The sequence below is a fragment of the Sylvia atricapilla genome, chromosome W, assembly GCF_009819655.1.
Source record: "Sylvia atricapilla isolate bSylAtr1 chromosome W, bSylAtr1.pri, whole genome shotgun sequence".
Classification (NCBI taxonomy): domain Eukaryota; kingdom Metazoa; phylum Chordata; class Aves; order Passeriformes; family Sylviidae; genus Sylvia; species Sylvia atricapilla.
This window is the reverse complement of record NC_089173.1, coordinates 7,961,734-7,981,361: the sequence shown is the minus strand read 5'-3', so window position 1 is coordinate 7,981,361 and position 19,628 is coordinate 7,961,734. Positions and strand designations below refer to the sequence as shown.

Genomic DNA, 19,628 nt, shown 5'->3' with positions numbered 1-19,628 from the left:
GGCAAGTTCCTAAATTGCTGAGGCAGTTATAGTCATTATTTACAGAAAACAATTATATTATTTCTTTATTGTTTTAAGTGCAGTGATATGCATATTTATTTTTTTCCAAAGGAAGGAAGGTAGAGGAAGGAGAATATATCCTTTTGCTTTTCTCTCACTCTTCTATTTCCTGTGCTTTTCTTGCTTCGATGAACATGGTTTTCTACCATCAAATTCCTTTCTCCCATGTTCAAACTTTAAATCATAGAATAATTTAGGTCAAAAGAGACCTCTAGAGGTTATACAGTAAAACCCCCACACACAGAGTCAGAGTAGGGCTAACTTCAAAGTTGCTCAGGGAGAACCTTCCCTCCCTCTTTTTATAGTTACGTCTAAATATATCCCCTGAAACTTCTGATATAAGGTTAAGGAAGAAGCAAAAGGCCTGTAGAAAACTTTTTTGGTGCCAGCAAATATATCTATTGATGATAATCTGGCATTGACACAAAAAAATCAACAACGCTATTGGTTTCTGAGACTGATGTTAACACTTGCAGCATCCTCTTCACTGACATATTTTGCCAAATTTATTCTTCAGATAAACTTTTTCAACACTCTCTTGTTCCCTCATTTTCTTTGCTCTTATAATATCTAAGCAATCTTCTGTCCTAAATAGGTCTGTTAAGACATGATTATTATTAAGAATGGCCAATGTGTCCCTGTTTAAGATACTGTAAAAATGGAAAGTTACTCATCACATTTTAACTGCAAAGACTGAAAATATCTCTGTAGAATGTCTGATCAGGCTAACTTATAATTGAAAAATGTCAGCCAGAAACACTGAACTGTCAAGACAAAAGAAAACATATTTCTTCATCCACACTTGTTTTTCCTTTAAAAGCTCTAGTGCTTCTACTCTTTAAATTATGAGCAGTGATATTAGGAATGTGTAGTTTATTGCAGTTCATGACATTTTACCTGACTTTATAGCTGAAATATATATAAGTAGAGGATTGTTTTATCCTGTTTATATGTTAATTGCTCCAAAGACCAATGGATGTCCTCCAGATGACCCTAAATGGGGTATTTCCTTGCACCTGCTGCTTTTGCTATTAATTATATGAACTCTGGTTTCTAGTACCTAATCTATTAACAAAGAGTCTATTCCATTCCATATACAGGGCCTAGGATATATGGTTGAAGGAAGTTATCCTATTAAAACAGAGAAAGGAGCAAGTACTAAACCTGTGGTGGAAATGGAAAATGTTCTATGACAAGTAATATGGATATTCTTTCATTCTCTTTTTATGGTCATGTGCTAGCTTGATTCTAATGCAACCCTCAAGACCTCCCAAGAGATCATTTGTTCATGAAAACAGCAACTAGGCCCAGTCAGTGAGGAGGAAAGGAAAACATGAGTTGCCTGATTCAGAAGAGTGAAACTACGATCCAGTGAGCAGGAAAGGGTTCTGGTCTTAGATAAAGAGCTGGTGGAAGTGCCTGGAAAGGCAAGAGCCAAGAACTGGTGGGTGGAAAGAAGGACATGTGGTGGCAGACATAGAAATCTAACAAAATGTCAATATGCATGGTTGTCTGGGGAAAAGAACTTAAAAAAACAAAACAAAAATAGAAATACTGGCTGGATAAATAGCCCAGAAAAATTGTCTCCATACAGGAGATGATGTCTATATGATTTTCACGGTATAACTCTGTCCTGGGTTGTAGTTTAGGATGTATTCTATCACCATCTTTAGTTAATGGCCCATCAATGCCTTTTGCATGACTCAGAGATAACTCCCTCTGGAGTTATCTCTCTCTTTAATGGGCCATCAAGGCCCTCTTCCATGACTCATCATCCCATTGTGAGATGCTCCGCCCATGGGGAAGAGCCAAGCATTCTCACCTGGATATAAGCTGGGATTTGGGACAGTAGAAGCAGCCCTCACCCACTGGATTCCCAGAGGACCGGAGCTACCAGACCTTTCTACAAGATTTCTGTTTCAGGAAGACCACCTCGTCTGGACTGTTTCCATCACCCTGATCAGGTTGTATTCTGACTCTGTCAGTGGTTTTTCTATTTGTATTTATTTTATTTTATTTATTCTATTTTATTTTCCTTTTCTTCTCATTAAATTTATTTCTGACTTAGAGCCTCTCACTTGGTTTGTTTTCAAACCACAACATATTTTGGCGCCCAACGTGGGGCAGAGGCAATAAGAAAAGTCAGAAATTACAATTTTATTGAAGAAAACACCTGTCTGTTATGATGCCCAACATGCTTACATGTGTCTTATACCTATCTCTCTATATTTTTCCGAACGTGGGGCACTATCTGCCAGCCTTAATACTCCTGCGTAGACCAGGATATGGTACTAAAATTGCTTTACTGGTCTATTATGTCCATTGCTTGATAAAATCTGAGGCAATGAACATTATTCAGAATATATACCCAGTTTTGTATTCTTGTTCTAGTCTAGGATGCTGCGTCTGGAGCCTCAACAATCTCACCCAGCCCCTGTGGGGAGGAGTAAAGAATGATTTTTTCCAGCTTTTCAGGAAGGACACAGCAGTTTTTGAAAATATTGAGTACCCTCTGGATGCCAAGGACAGCATGATGTTCTTGTTAGTCTTGCTTGGTTTTCTCTGTACGGCCCGCACCATGCTTAGAATCAAAACACTGCATGGTGTGTTGGAGCATGTTCTTAAAGAAGTAGAAGAGGTAAAAAGAAGCAAAGCAACAGCATCGATGACTACACAGATTGTCACAGAGGAGAAAGGAACCAAAAGTGCTGTCAGCATCTCCACACAAACCGTCACTGAACCGGAACAGCCTAAACCAGTAGCAGTTGCCACCACTCAGAAGAAGAAATCAAGGAGCAAATCAGTCCGCATAGCGACTGACGAGGATGGAGCAGGACCTTCGCACTCAGCTGAAGAGACAAGAGACAGAGATCATCACCCGCTCTCTATCTCTGGGTGAGCTGCGTGACCTGCGAAGGGAATTCACCCATCAGACCAACGAGTCCATCCTCACCTGGCTGCTCCGCATCTGGGACGCTGCAGCCAATGACACCATTCTGGATGGAACTGAGGCCAGGCAACTGGGATCACTGTCCCGGGATGTGGTCATTGACCAGGGAATTGGAAAAACCCAAGAAACTCTCAGCCTCTGGCAGCGACTGCTAACAAGTGTGAAAGACAGATACCTTTGTAAAGAAGACCTCCTAGTGCACCAAGGAAAATGGAACACAATAGAACAAGGTATCCGATGCCTAAGGGAATTGGCTGTGCTGGAGATCATTTTTTCAGAAGATGAGAGATTTCCTAAGAGCCCAGATGATGTCCAGTGCACATCACGGATGTGGTTGAGATTTGCACGGCTTGGACCAGAAATGTACTCACGTTACCTGGCAACACTGCAATGGAGAGAAGGTGAGGACAAGGTGGGTGTCCTGACTAACAAACTAAGGATTTACAAGAACACTGTCACCGCCCCAGTTCGTGCCCATGTCTCATCTGTGGAAACAAGACTGGCTGAGCAAGTCAGGAACTTAATTGAAAAAGGCCATCAGAAACTGAAAAAGGAACTTAAGGAAGAAATTTATGATATCTCACCAGAGCCGACGAGAGTCTCTGTGATTAGGAGCAGGCATCCCCCAGCCAGGGAGAGAGGATACACACCCTGAAGTAACCTTTGGTCTTTTCTTCGGGAGCATGGAGAAGATATGAAGAAGTGAAATGGAAAACCCACCTCCTCCTTAGCAGCCCAGGTACGTGAACTGAAAAGAGAAATGTCTACCACAAAAAGCTCATCTAGAATCAGTGTTGCTCCGGTCTCTCGTGCACAGAACTCCAGACGTTACAGGAATGATAATATGACTGATCCTCTTAAAAGAACCTCAGCAACTCATTTACAGGAAGAGAACAACGTATGCGATGACCAGGAATAGGGGGGCCCTGCCTCTAGCCAGGTAGAGGAAAAAGACAATCGGATCTACTGGACTGTGTGGATCCGATGGCCTGGCACATCTGACCCACAAAAATATACGGCATTGGTTGACACTGGGGCCCAATGTACCATGATGCCATCGAGGTATGTAGGAACAGAACCCATTTCTATTACAGGAGTAACAGGAGGGTCCCAAGAACTGACTGTATTAGAGGCCGAAGTGAGTTTAACTGGGAACGAGTGGCAGAAACACCCTATCGCAACTGGCCCAGAGGCCCCATGCATCCTCGGCATAGATTATCTCAGGAATGGATATTTCAAAGATCCAAAAGGATATCGTTGGGCTTTTGGGATAGCCGCAGTAATGAAAGAAGACATCAGACAGTTGAATACTTTGCCTGGTCTCTCAGATGACCCCTCTGCTGTGGGACTGCTGAAAGTAGAAGAACAACAAGTACCAATTGCCACAGCAACAGTACACCGTCGGCAATACCGCACAGACAGAAACTCTGAGATTCCCATACATGAGATGATCCGTAAACTGGAAAGCCAAGGGGTGGTCAGTAAGGCCCATTCACCTTTCAACAGCCCAATCTGGCTGGTGCGTAAGTCCAGTGGAGAATAGAGACTGACGGTGGATTACCGTGGTCTAAATGAAGTCACGCCACCACTGAGCGCTGCTGTGCCAGACATGTTAGAGCTTCAGTACGAGCTGGAGTCCAAAGCAGCAAAGTGGTATGCAACCATTGATATCGCCAACGCCTTCTTCTCCATTCCTTTGGCAGCGGAGTGCAGACCTCATTTTGCCTTCACCTGAAGGGGCGTGCAGTACACCTGGAACCGACTGCCCCAGAGGTGGAAACACAGCCCCACCATCTGCCATGGACTGATCCAATCTGCACTGGAAAAGGGTGAGGCTCCAGAGCATCTGCAGTACATTGATGACATCATCATATGAAAGAATACACCAGAGGAGGTCTTCAAGAAAGGAGAGGAAATTATCCAAATTCTGCTGAAAGCTGGTTTTGCCATTAAAAGAAGCAAGGTTAAGAGACCAGCTCAAGAAATCCAGTTTTTGAGGGTCAAATGGCAAAATAGTCGTCGTCAAATCCCCACAGAGATAATCAACAAGATCACAGCCATGTCCGCACCTACCAGCAAAAAAGAAACACAAGCTTTCCTAGGTGCCATAGGCTTTTAGAGGATGCACATTCCTGAATACAGTCAGATTGTGAGCCCTCTCTACTTAGTAACCCACAAGAAGAACGATTTCCACTGGGGGCCTGAACAGCAACAAGCTTTTGTTCAGATCAAGCAAGAGATTGCTCATGCAGTAGCCCTGGGCCCAGTCAGGACGGGACCAGATGTGAGGAATGTGCTTTACTCTGCAGCTGGAAACAATGGTTTGTCTTGGAGCCTTTGGCAGAAAGTACCTGGGGAGACTCAAAGCCGACCATTAGGATTCTGGAGCAGAAGTTACAGAGGCTCCGAGGCCAACTACACTCCCACAGAGAAGGAGCTCTTGGCTGCCTATGAAAGAGTTCAAGCCACCTCAGAAGTGATTGGCACTGAAACACAGCTGCTTTTGGCACCCCGACTACCAGTGCTGAGGTAGATGTTTAAAGGAAAGGTTCCTTCCACACATCATGCCACCGATACCACATGGAGCAAATGGATTGCCCTCATTACACAGCGTGCCCGCATTGGAAACCCAAATCGCCCTAGGATTCTGGAAGTTATAACGAACTGGCCGGAAGGTAAAACTTTTGGATTATCGTCTGAAGAAGAAGAAGAAAAGCAAGTAACACGCGCTGAGGAAGCCCCAGCATATAATGAGCTACCGGAGACTGAAAGACGATATGCTCTGTTCACTGATGGCTCCTGCCGAATTGTAGGAGCTAACCGGAAATGAAAAGCTGCAGCATGGAGCCCCACACGACAAGTTGCACAAGCTACCAAGGGACAAGGTGGATCGAGTCAAGTTGCAGAGCTTAAAGCTGTCCAGCTGGCTTTAGAAATTGCTGAACGAAAAAAGTAGCCGAGGCTTTATCTCTACACTGACTCATGAATGGTAGCTAATGCTCTGTGGGGATGGCTGAATCGCTGGAAAAAGGCCAATTGGCAGCACAGAGGAAAACCCATCTGGGCCGCTGACATTTGGCAAGACATCGCCGCCCGAGTAAAGAGGCTGACCGTGAAAGTTCGACATGTAGATGTGCATATACCCAAAAGCCGGGCTAATGAAGAGCATCGCAACAACGAGCAGGTAGACAAAGCTGCCAAGGTGAAAGTATCACAAGTGGATCTAGATTGGCAGCACAAGAGAGAATTATTCCTAGCTCGTTGGACCCATGATGCCTCTGGTCATCAGAGAAGAGATGCAACATATCGATGGGCTCATGACCGAGGGGTGGACCTCACTATGGACAGCATCTCACAGGTCATCCACAGCTGTGAGACCTGCGCTGCAATCAAACAGGCCAAGCGAATGAAGCCTCTGTGGTATGGTGGACGATGGCTGAAGTACAGGTACGGGGAAGCCTGGCAAATTGACTATATCACCCTTCCCCAAACACGCCAAGAAAAGCGGTACGTGCTGACCATGGTGGAAGTCACCACTGGATGGCTGGAAACCCACCCTGTGCCTCATGCCACTGCCCAGAACACCATCCTGGGCCTTGAAAAACAAATCCTGTGGAAACACAGCACCCCTGAGAGAATTGAGTCGGACAATAGGACCCATTTCAAGAACAACCTTATAAACACCTGGGCTAGAGAACATGGTATTGAATGGATATACCACATTCCTTATCATGCACCAGCTGCCGAGAAAGTTGAACGGTGCAACGGACTATTAAAGACTGCCCTGAAGGCACTTGGTGAGAGAACCTTCAAGAATTGAGAACTAAACTTAGCCAAAGCCACATGGATAGTTAACACCCGAGGGTCTATCAATCGAGGTGGTCCTGCCCAGTCTGAACCTTTACACACAGTGGATGGAGACAAAGTACCTGTGGTACACATGAAAGGCATTTTAGGAAAGAGTGTTTGGATTAATCCCACTTCAGGCAAAGGCAAACCCGTCCATGGGATTGTCTTTGCTCAAGGACCTGGCTACACTTGGTGGGTAATTAATGCAGAAAGATGGAGAAACCCGTTGTGTACCACAGGGAGACTTAATTTTAAGTGAGAGCAGTGTGTAAGGTTTCATTCTGTATGTATATATGCATTCATCTGTAAGAATGTATTGATTTAGGCATGTTGTAGATGGTAATAGAATAAGGGGTGGATTGTCCTGGGTTGTAGTTTAGGATGTATTCTATCACCATCTTTAGTTAATGGCCCATCAATGCCTTCTGCATGACTCAGAGGGAGTTATCTCTCTCTTTAATGGGCCATCAAGGCCCTCTTCCATGACTCATCATCCCATTGTGAGATGCTCCGCCCATGGGGAAGAGCCAAGCATTCTCACCTGGATATAAGCTGGGATTTGGGACAGTAGAAGCAGCCCTCACCCACTGGATTCCCAGAGGACCGGAGCTACCAGACCTTTCTACAAGATTTCTGTTTCAGGAAGACCACCTCGTCTGGACTGTTTCCATCACCCTGATCAGGTTGTATTCTGACTCTGTCAGTGGTTTTTCTATTTGTATTTATTTTATTTTATTTTATTCTATTTTATTTTCCTTTTCTTCTCATTAAATTTTATTTCTGACTTAGAGCCTCTCACTTGGTTTGTTTTCAAAACCACAACAAACTCCTTGCAATTTCATTTGTAGATAGCACCTTAAAAGGATATGGAAGGAGGAGCTGGCTGATGTGACATAGCTTGTAGTCCTGTCATCCACCAGTAAGCTGTATTTTAGTATGGCTGATAATTTACCATAGAAAAATTTAGGTCGTAAGTGACTTCCAGAGGTTATCTAGTCCAACCCTCTGCTCAAAGCAAGTCTAATTAGATCAGGTTGCTCAGGGACCTGTCCCATAAAGTCATGTACAGCTCCAGGGGTAGAGTTTGTGTACCCCTCCAAGGATAGGGGAGGTTCCTGAGGACCAGAAGAAAGCAAATGACACTTCAATCTTCAAAAAGGGCAAGAGGGAGGATCTGGGGAAATACAGGCTGCTCAGTCTCACCTCTATTCCTGTGAAGATGATTGAAAAAATAATTCTGGAAGCCATTTCCTGGCACACAAAGGACCCAGGGTGATTTGGAGTAGTCACCATGGATTTACAAAAGGGAAATTATGCTTAGCCAACCTGCTAGCCTTCTACAATGAGTCAACTAGCTTGGTGGATGAGGGGAGAGCAGCAGATGCTCTTTATCTTGACTTTAGCAAGGCTTTCAATGCTATCTCTATAACATCTTCGTAGACAAGCTGACAAAGTGCAGGTTAGATAAGTGGATAGTGAGGTGGACTGAAAAGTGGCTGAACTGCCAGGCTCAGACAGTTGTGACCAGAAGCCTCAAATCTAGCTGGAGGTAAGCATCTTGTGGTGTTTCATGTTTCAATGATCAGCCCATTGGGCCAATACTGTTTAACAACTTCATTAATGACCTGAACAATGTGACAGAGAGCACCCTCAGCAAGTTTTCAGATGGTACAAAATTGAGAGGAGCATTTGATAGACCAGATGGCTGTTGTGCCTTCAGAAGGATCTCAACAGACTGGAGAAATGGGCAGACAGGAACCTCATGCAGTCTATCAAAGGGAAATGCCAAGTCCTGCCCCTGGGTAGGAATAACATGATGCACCAGTACAAGATAGGGACTGACTGGCTGGAAAACAGCTTTGCAGAGAAGGACATGGGGGTCCTGGCAGAAAATAAGCTGAATGTGAGCCAGTAATGTGCCCTTGCATCAAAGGAGGTCAATAGTATCCTGAGCTGCATTAGGAACAGTGTTGACAGGAGGTTGAGGGAGGTAAACTTTTCTCTCTACTCAGCACTGGAGAGGCCACACCTGTAATACTGTGTCTAGTTTTGGTCTCCTCAGTACAAGAAAGACATGGAAATACTGTAACAAGTTCAGTGAAGAGCCACTGCAGTGATGAAAGGATTGGAGCATCTCCAACAGGAACAGCTGGTGAAAGAGCTGGGACAGAATTATAAAATCATAGAATCATTGAGGTTGAAAAAGACCTTTAAGATCAGCCAGTTCAAGTATTAACCTAATAGTGTTGTCTAGCACTAAACCATGTCCCTAAGTGCCTTGTCTTTATGTCTTGCCAAATGCCTTCAGGGATGTTGACTCAGGATGACAGAATCACAGAATAGGTAAGGTTGGAAGGCACCACAGGGGTTATCTGGTCCAACCTCCCTGCTCAAGCAGGATCAGTCCAGAGATCATGGCACAGGACTGTGTCCAGACAGTTCTTGAATATTTCCAGTGAGGGAGACTCCACAAGCTTTCCAGGTAATCTGTTCTTGTGCTTGGTCACCAACACAGTAAAGAAGTTCTTCTTCATGTTCTGGTGAAACTTCCTGTGCATCCATTTCTGCCCATTGCCTTTTGTCCTATTGCTTGGCACCACTAAGACCCTGGCTTCATCTTCTTGGCACCCTCCCTTCAGATACTGATAGACATTGATGAGATCCCCTCTCAGTCATCTTTTCTCAAGGCTGAACAGGCCTGACTTCCTCAGCCTATTCTCATAAGAGAGATGCTCCAGTCCCTTAATCAACTTTGTAGCCCTTTGCTAGACCCAGTCCAGGAGGTCCATGTACTGAGGAGCCCAGAACTGGACACAGCACTCTAGGTGAGACTTCACTAGAGCTGAGTAGAGTGGCTGGATCACCTCCCTCCACCTGCTGGTAATGCTCTTCCCAATGCACTCCAGGATACCATTGGCCTTCTTGGCCACAAGGGCACTGCTGGCTCATGGGCAGCTTGTTGTCCACCAGGATCCTCAGGTCCTTCTCCACAGAGCTGCTTTCCAGCAGGTCACCTCCAGCCTGTACTGGTGCCTGGGGTTATTCCTTACTAGGTGCAGGACCCTGCACTGGACTTTATTGAATTTCAGACAGTCCTTCTCTGCCCATCTCTCCAACCTGTCAAGATACTTCTGAATTGCTACACATCTCTCTGGAGTATCAGCCACACCTCCCAGCTTTGTGTCATCAGTGATCTTGCTGAGGAAGCAGCAAACTTGCTGAGGAGGCATCTACCCTGTCATCTAAGTCATTGATTAATAAGTTAAACAATACTGGCACCAGTATTGAACCTTGGGGGACCCCTAGTGACAGGCCTCCAACTAGACCCTGTGCCACTGATCACCACCCTCTGGGATCTGCATTTCAGACAGTTGCCAATTCACCTCACTGTCCACCCATCCAGTCCACACTTCCTGAACTGTTTAGGATTGTATAGTCTACAAAAGAGAAGGCTCACAAGGGATCTTATCTGTGTCTAAATACACTGTGCATTAAAGACTGTTGTGGTTTAACCCCAGCCAGCAACCAAGCCCCATGCAGCCACTTGCTTACTCCCCCATCAGCAGGATCAGGGAGAGAATAGGAAGGGTAAAAGCTGGAGAACTCATGGGTTCCTCCCAACTTCCCATGCATCCCCAGCCTCCTCGACAGCTTGGCAGTATGAAAAGCAGAAAAGGCCTTGGCTTTGTGTAGCCCTGCTCAGCAATAACAAAAATATATCTGTATTATCAACCCTGTGTTCAGTACAAAACAAAAACAACCCCATACCAGCCACTGGGAAGAAAATTACCCTAGCTGAAACCAGCACAAAGATGGAGCCAAAGTCTTCTCAAGTGTGCTCAGTGAAAGGATGAGAGATGATGCACACAAACTGAAATGCATGAACTTCCATCCAAACATAAGAAAAATCTTTTTAACTCTAAGCGTGGTCAAACACTGGACCAGGCAGCCCAGAGAGGTTGTGCATTCTCCATGGTTGGAGATATCCAAAACCTGACTGGACAATTTCCCAAGCTACTTACTCTGGTTGATCCTTCTTTAAGCATGGGCTGGGAAGGGATTTGGACTAGACAAGCTCCAGAGATCTCTTTTAACTTCAACTACTCTACTATTGTATGTTTCTGTGATTACACTTGAAGTCACCTCAGAGAAGGTGTCATTTATACAGGATTGAAAATAGCTACAAGTGTAGCTGAGGCTCTACATCTAAAAATATTAATCCAACTTCATAAAGATATTATTCTTTGTTCCACAGAAAGGAATAAAAACCTTGGTATTTACAAGAATTATACTGGACTGTAAACAGAAAATTTCTTTTTAATATTTAACACTACAAACAAAAATACAATAAATGATTTAGGAAGGAATCTAAACTACAGACACCATTTCCTGGAAGATCAACATGGACTTTGCAACTGATAAGATGTTAAACCGGGTGGATCCCAGACATCAAATTGGGATGGATGCAGGAATTGATAGAACTGTACAAACTGATTAAGGGAATTACAGGGGAAAGAGGAAGCAGGGAGGGACAGAGAGGAGGGACAGACAGAAAGGGGGATAAAAGTTTTCTGTCACAGGTAAAATGGAGCCAGTCAGTATGCTTGTCTGGCTGAGCCCTGTGCCTGATCACTGCAGTCTGTCCTATTTTCTTATATTTTCTTTTTAAATGTTTTCTGAACTATTGCCCTGCTTAATCTCAATCTCTGTCCTCTGTGTATGTGTTGTGGCTTAACCCCAACTGGCAACTAAATACCACACACAGCTGCTTGCTCACTTCTCTTTGCCCTGACCCCCATTGTGACAGGAATGAGAATCAGGAAAGAAAATTAAACTTGTGGGTTGAGAAAAGAACAGTATAATAATTGAAATGAAGTAAAATATAATAATAATGATGGTAATATGGTAATACTACTGCTAATAGTTGTAATAAAAATGAGCAGGAGAGAGGAAGGTAAAACCCAAGAAAAGGAAATGATGCACAATACAAATGCTCACCACCCACTGACCAAGCAGCAATTGGCCCCTTCTGGCTAACTCCTCCCAGTTTATTCACTGAGCATGATGTTCTATGGTACAAACTATCCCTTTGGGCAGTTCAAGGTCAGGTGTCTGGAGTATGCTCCTCCCAGTTTCTTGGGCAGGTCCTCCCTGGCAGAGCATGAGACACTGAAAAGCCCTTGACTCAGGGTAAGCACTGCTCAGCAACAACCAAAACATCCATGCGTTATCAACATTACTCTCATACTGAGTCCAAAACACAGCACGGTACCAGCTACTGAGAAGAAAATGAATTCTATCCCAGCTGAAACTAGGACAGTATACATGCTGCAAGGAACAGGTGCCAGCTGCTGGTGAGACCCATGTATGTGTGAGTGAAATTTGGTGCCCAGCTACTGGAGTCAGACTAGGGGGTGTAGGCACCCTGGGGCCTGTGGTGTCAGCTATAGGAGTGAGTGACGGTTCTACCAACAGTAGTTGGACAGGCCATAGCTCTCTGAATCATCATCTTATGGTTTGGGTTGGAAGGGACCTTTAAAGGTCCAACCCTGCTGTCATGAGCAGGGAATCTCTTTATGGTCAGGTTGTTCCTAATGCCCCCCAAGATGAGGTTTGTCTTCTTGGTTGCCAGGGCTCACTGCTGACTCATACTGAGCTTTCTGTCAATCAGCATGCCCAGATTCCTTTCTGCAAGACTGCTCTCCAGCCACTACTCTCCCAATCTATAATTGTGCCTGGCATTACTTCATCACAGTTGCAGAATCTAGCATTTGGACTTGTTAATTTTCATGCCATTGATGATTGCTCCAGTCTATCCAGATCCCTCTGCAAGGCCTCTTGTCCCTCAAGAGATTCAGCAGCTCCCTCCAGTGTGGTATCATCAGCAAACTTGCTAATGGTGCATTCAACTTCTGCATCCCAATCATTGATAAAGATATTGAACAGAACTGGCCCTTAAATTAAACCCTGAGGAATACTGCTAGTGACCACTTGCCAACCAGATATAGCCCCATTCACTATAACCCTTTGAGCTCTGCTATCCAGGCAGTTCTTTGCCCAGCACACCACGAACCTGATCATTTCACAGTTGAACAACTTGTCCAGAAGGATACTGTGAGGGACAGTATCAAAAGCCTTACTAAAATCCAGAAAAACTACCTCCAGCTTATTATAGAAGAATACGAAATTAAACAGGAACTCTTTGCGAACTCTTGTTGATTATGTCTGACGATTGCATTGTTCTTTAAATGTCTTTCTGTAGCACTCAGTATTATCTTCTCCATATTTTTTCCAGGTATTGAGGTTAGACTAACAGGTCTGTATTTCTCTGGGTCTTCCCTCACACCCTTCTTGTAACTAGGAATAGCACTGGCTATCTTCCCTTTAGCAGGGACTTCCTCAGACTCCCAAAGCATTTGGCAAATGATTGAGATGGGTCCTGCCATAACATCTTCTAGCTCCTTTGGAACTCTGGGATGAATCCCATTAGGCCCCATCAACTTGTGAACATTCAGCTGATACAACTGGTCCCTTACAATTTCAGTGTCCACAAATGGAAAACCACTGTTTCCTCAGTCATGGTCCTCCAACTCAGAGGACTGGGCAGCCCAAGGTCTATCAGTATCATTAAAGACTGAGGCAAAAAAAAGAATGTAATGCCTCTGTTTTTTCTTCATCCCTATTAGTCAGGTGATCATCTTCAACAAGTATCAGTCTAATGTTTTCTTTAGACATGTTCTTGGTATTAATGTATTTTAAAAAGTCTTGTTATCTGACACAACCCTGGCTAGTTCCAACTCTAGTTGAGCTTCGCTTTTCGTGTCTTCTCCCTGCAAATATGAGCCACAGCTTTGTAATCTTCCTGCAAAGCCTAACCCTACTTCCAGAGATTTTACAATTACTTTTTCCTCTTGAGCTCCATGAGGAGTTCCCTGTTCACCTGATTTGGTTTTCTTCTCGACTTTCTTGACTTTTGACTCAGTGGAATTGCCTGCTCCTGTGCTTCTGAAATGTAGTTCTTTAAGACTGACCAGCACTCATGGGCCCCTAAGTCCACAAAAGGAGATTCCCAGGGTAATCTAATTAGCTTCATGAATAGCTTAAAGATTACTCTCTTGAAATCCAGGGCAGCAACTCTGCTGATGTGTTTTCTACACTGAAAATTTTAAACTCAAACATTTCATGACCATAGAATCATTAAGATCATTGAGTCCAACTGTTGATCACTGTGGGCAAGACAGCCACCAACCATCACATTTCCCAAGAGCCCTTCTCTAGTCACAAACAAGTCTAGGAGGGCATCTTTCCTAGTTGGCTCACAGAGTAGTTGTGATGAGAAGCTACCTCCCACAAAATTCAAGACTTCCCAAGGCCTGCTCATCACAGCAGGATGATTTTCCCAGTTGATGTCTGAGAAGTTGGAATCTCTCATAAGGATGTGGGCTACTGATCCAGAGATTTCTCCTAATTGCTTACAGAATAGCTCATCACTGCTTACATTCTGGCTGGGCGATCAGTAATAAACACCCACTATAATATCTCCTTTGTTTTCCACCCCCTTAAACCTCACTCAGAGGCTCTCCACCACATCACTGCCAACTGTAAGGGCTGTACAATCAAACCTCTTCCTTACGTATAGTGCCACATCTCCATGTCACCTGCCCTACCTATATCTCCTAAACAGCCTGTAGCCCTCCATCCCAGCACTCCAGTTGTGGGACTCATTCCACCTAGCAAATATAGCACTACCTGCTACTGCTACATCAGTTAGACATACACAAGTCTATGGGACTTGATGGGATCCACCCAAGGCGGAATGTTTTGGAGCAGATCACCCCTACAAAGAGGGGTCTGGACAGGCTGAATTGATGGACTGAGGTGAATTGTATGAGGTTCAGCAAGACCAAGTGCCACGTCCTGCACCTGGGTCACAACAACCCCATGCAATGCTATGGGCTTGAGGAAAAGCAGGTGGAAAGCTGCCTAGTGGAAAATGACCTGGAGGTGTTGGTCAATAGTCGGCTGAACATGGGCCATCAGTGTGCCCAGATGGCCAAGAAGGCCATGTATCAGAAATAGTGTGGCCAACAGGACTGGGGAAGTGTTTGTCCCTCTGTACTCGGCACTGGCAAAGCCACACATCAGATACTGTGTTCAGTTTTGGACCCCTCACTACAGGAAGGACATGGAAGGACACTGAGATGTTGGAACATGTCCAAAGGATGGCAATGAAGCTTGTCAAGAGTCTAAGGCATGAGTCTTCTGAGGACCAGCTGAGAGAACTGGGGTTGTTTAGTCTGGAGAAAGGAGGCTCAGGAGACACCTTATTGATGTCTACCTGAAAGGAGGTTGTGGTGAGGTGGAAGTTGGCCTCTTCGCCCAGGCAACTAGCCACAGTACAAGGGGAAATGGCCTCAGGTTGCACCAGGGGAGGTTCAGGTTGGATATTTGGAAAATTTTATTCACTAAAAGAGTGGTTAAGCATTGGAAAAGGCTCTCCAGGGAAATGGTGGATTCACCATCCTTGGAAGTGTTCAAAAATGAGTGGACATGCACTTTACAATATGGTATAGTTGACATGGTGGTATTAGGTCAAAGGTTGGATTTGATGATCTTGAAGGTCTTTTTCAGCTTTAATGATTCTATGATTCTGTGATTCTATGACTACCAGGTCATGTTCATCTTCTTATCAGCCAACACCCCCAAGTCCTTGTCCTCATTTTTGCTCTCAGTCTATTTTCCACTTGCCCTGTATATTTGCATGGTATTCCCTCTCACAGGTGCAAGACCTTGCATACGGCCTCATAGAAATTCATGAGGTTAGCACAGGCCCACCTCTCTAGCCTGTCAAGATTGCCTTTGATGGCATCCCTTCCCTCCAGCTTGTAAACTGTACCACTCAGCTTGGTGTTATCTGCAAACTTGCTGAGGCTATGCTCAGTCCCATTGTCTATGTCACTAATGAAGATATTAAATAACACTGGTCCCAAAATGGACCACTGAGGGACACCACTTGTTACTGATCTTCATGTGAGTATTGAGCTGTTAACCACTACCCTCTGGATGAGACCATCCAACCAATTCCTTATTCACCTAACAGTCCACCCACTGAATCCATCTCTCTTCAGTTTAGAGAGAAGGATGTTGTATCAGGATTATTCGAGAGATGGGACCACTGAGAGAGGTTCTAAAGCATGATTTATTGTTCTTATTTTCATCAGTCTCAGAGAGGGTGAGAACCTCTTCACATCATTTGTCAGAGGTCACAAGATCTCTAGCTACAATGCCTGTTAAAGATTTATTAGTCAATAAACTACTGCCACAGTTGTTAGTGTCTTTAAACAAATTGTTAATTATTTTGTATTACACGTTTTGCTGCAGTGAGGATCTTCTTAATCAATCATATAACGACACACAAACTCACAGTACTACATCTTAAAACTTCTTACTACCTTTGTAACAAATTCTCTAGCCAAACTTTTCTACTCTAAAACTTTCCACTATGTAGCTTAACATGTTTCTGATTAAACTTGGGCCCAGGTCTGCAGCGCCCACAGTTTTAAAGTCAGCTGGATGTTAGCTGTGACTTTCCCCTCCCCCGTAGGCAGCTGCGGCCCCAGCCCGGCTCAGACAGACCGGGCCATCCCAGCAAGAAGGGAGCCCGGCTGACTTCTTACCTCCTCTGAGGCCAGAAGGGAGAAGGGCCGGCTTGGACACAATCAGTATTTATGTGGGTATTTTCCAAAGTTGCATTCAGCGTCCTCAGTGGCCAAACAGTATGTCAGTATCTAAAATTGACCTCTGATAGGTGCCTGTCTCTTCCAAAGCAATTCTAAGGTCCTGACAGGGCAGTATTCCATATTCCTCTTTAACTAAAAACCAAACTGTGTTAACCCATGAAAACAGCTCACCTTTATAAATTCAAATTTATCTTTTACATAAAGTTCAACTCCACCTCCTCTTCTTCCCTTCCAATCTTTTCAAAAGAATTTGTAGCCATCCATTGTGGTCTGCCAATTATGTGAGTTTTCCCCCCAAGCTTCTTTAACTCCTATGATATCATAACTGTCATACTGGGCATGGAGCTCCATTTCCTCCTGTTTGTTTCCCAGACTATGCATACATGCACTTGAAGTGGCTGGACTTGGGGTTTTTGACTTTGGAAAGGGTTGAGGTGCATTTCTCACTACTCTGGTAGGCATGCTCATCCACCCTGTTGCTCATGGATATATAGGTGTCACAACTTTGGACCCCACACCCCAAGTTTATTAGTTTAAAGCACGATTCACTAAGTCAGTCAATATCCTGGTGAAGATTGTCCTGCCTCTTCTAGAACAGAAGATTCCAACTCTTCCCAATAGGCTGTATTCATTGAAGAACATCCTGTGACCCTAGAAAGCAAAGCCCTGGGGCAACACCATCCATGAAACCAGGTATTGATCTGCATGATGCATTGACTTCTGCCTGCACCCCTATCCCTGACTGGCAAGACAAAGGAGAAGATCATTTGGACACCTGTCCCCTTCACTTGAAGCCCCAGGGCTTTCAAGTCCTGCTTGATCTTGTCCAGACAATGCTTTACCGTGTCATTGGTGCCTATGTGGAAAAGAAGTAGTGGATAGCAGTCTGAACTTTTAGCCAGTTGTGGCAGTTTCTCTGTGACATCCTGGATCTTGGCTTCTGGCAAGCAGCAAACTTTCCTTGACTGTATATCAGGGTGGCAGATGGGTGCCTCAATGCCTCTCACCGACTCTTAGCACTTGCTGCTTTCTTTTGCAGCTTTTAGTATGTCCTGCTGTTGCAGTTTCTCCCTCTGAATCTTGCCCATTGGTTTTGCCCACTGCTAAGGCTTTATATCTTTTGCTGGTTGGTACATACAGGGAAGGGGAGTGGTAGTGGTTTCACATTTGCCTGTCTCGGTTGGCCAAATTTAGTGTAGTGGTTTAAGTGTCTTTTCTGCTGTGAGATAGGATTAGGAGAAAAAGGCAGACAGGCCCAAACTTAGAGTACAATGATAGGTTTATTAACATACAGCAAAAGAAGGGAAAAACCCTCCAAAAATCAAAATGAAACTTTCAAAATACTTTTCCTCCCCCCACAAACTGTTCACTTTCCCCCAAACAACATAAGGAGACGAAACTCAGAGCTCTAGGTCAGTACCATCTATAAAACAGTTTTTCATTCAGTCTTTTGAGAGAGAGAAATCTCTCCTGATTTGTTTTGGTAACTTTCCACAAAAGAAACAGTCTGCTTGTGGCTTCTAAGTCTCCCAAAAGCAGCCTGCCTGGGAACTTCTGCAGTTGTGGACCTCCCATATCATGTAGCCTTTCCCATGACTACATATGGGCTGTGGAGTCACACATACTGGGGTGTCATTTTTAAAGATAAACAACTCTAAAGGCAAAGGATTCTTCACCTCAGGGAACAGAGATGTCTTCTCACTTCTTCACTGGCACAGAGGGCTTCTTATCTCTCTGTTCAAACATCTCATGGGATCACCGGATCACAAATTCTAGTTCAATACTCACTCAGTCAATCACAGATATCTTTGCTCAAATCCACAACTCTGAATAATCATCTCCTCAATCCATATTGTCCACGATTTAAAGGAATATTCTAGCATATTCATATTACAGTCTGTCACCACCACTCAGGAGATTTTCAGCCTAGGACCAAGGCAACTCGTCATTTCTTCCTTACTTAGGATACAACTTCTCTTTCACTGACCCGGGTATCTTCATACTGTCTCTTTAAACATCTCCCACTCTGACCTTTCCTCTTTCTCAAGAATGTTAGGGCTTTGGAAGTTTTCATCTGTGCTAGGAAAGAGTTAAATCTGCCCAGGCTTGCGGTGGTCCTGATCTCTGCTGGGCTGTGGCTCTAGGCTGCACAGCTGTGGAAACTCAAAGCCATGCTGATGGGGGAGGCTGGTGGATGCCTTTCCCTCCATCCCTTGATCTCAAGGCATGGGCCCACTCGGAGCTGCTCCCTGGGGTTCCCCCCCCAGCCCTGGCCAGCGGTGCAGGCAGCTGCTAGGGTGAGCTTAAAACTCACTAGATGTTAGTAGCTGGGGCTTTTCCTCCCCTCCCCTGCTGCCAGCTGCCACTGGGCCCGGCCATGGCCTGGCCCTGCAAGCCTGGTGGGGCAGTGGTACCTGGCCCAGCCCGTCTGGCTGCAGCATGGCCGGTGTTACCGGCTGGTAATCCAGAAGGAAAAAAGGACCATCTTGGACAAAATCAGGATTTTGTATGGGTATTTCCAAAAGTCGCATTCAGTGTCCTCAGTGGTTAAACAATGTGTCAGTATCTAAAATTTACCTCTGATAGGTGCCTGGCCCTTCCACAGGAAATCATAGGTCCTTACAGGGCAGTATTTAACTAAAAACCAAACTGTGGTAACCCATGACAGGAGTGAAGCAATATCCTGTTTCCATGGTTCACCAAAGACCATGGTGCCTCCTTCTCCAAGGTGCTGTCTGTTTGGCACTGCAGCTCTTTGGTAGTCCTTGAAGGCCAGTGCTATGAGATCCTAGTATTTATTCTTGCAACACCTCAAATAGTACCATTTCTTGTTCCCCCTTGTAAAGGCACAGAGAAGCTGACTTTAGTAGTGGGGTGCATCCTCCTGCCCCTCTCCCCAGGCTGCACTATGATCTGAAAAATGCTCATTAGGCCTTAGCCTTGACTAACTGTACTTGGACTAAGCCTCTCTTGAGCTTATGAGAAACACTGTCCCCAGGAACTAACAACTCAGCTTATTCTGTGATTTC

At 44.7% G+C, this 19,628-nt stretch overlaps 1 protein-coding gene across 1 annotated transcript in view; it reads left to right on the top strand.

The window, feature by feature from the left end:
- The window catches only part of LOC136373305 (transcription factor RFX3-like), a 215,638-nt gene that overhangs the window by 81,740 nt on the left and 114,270 nt on the right, over positions 1 to 19,628 (top strand). The gene's annotated exons all lie outside the window — the stretch shown is intronic.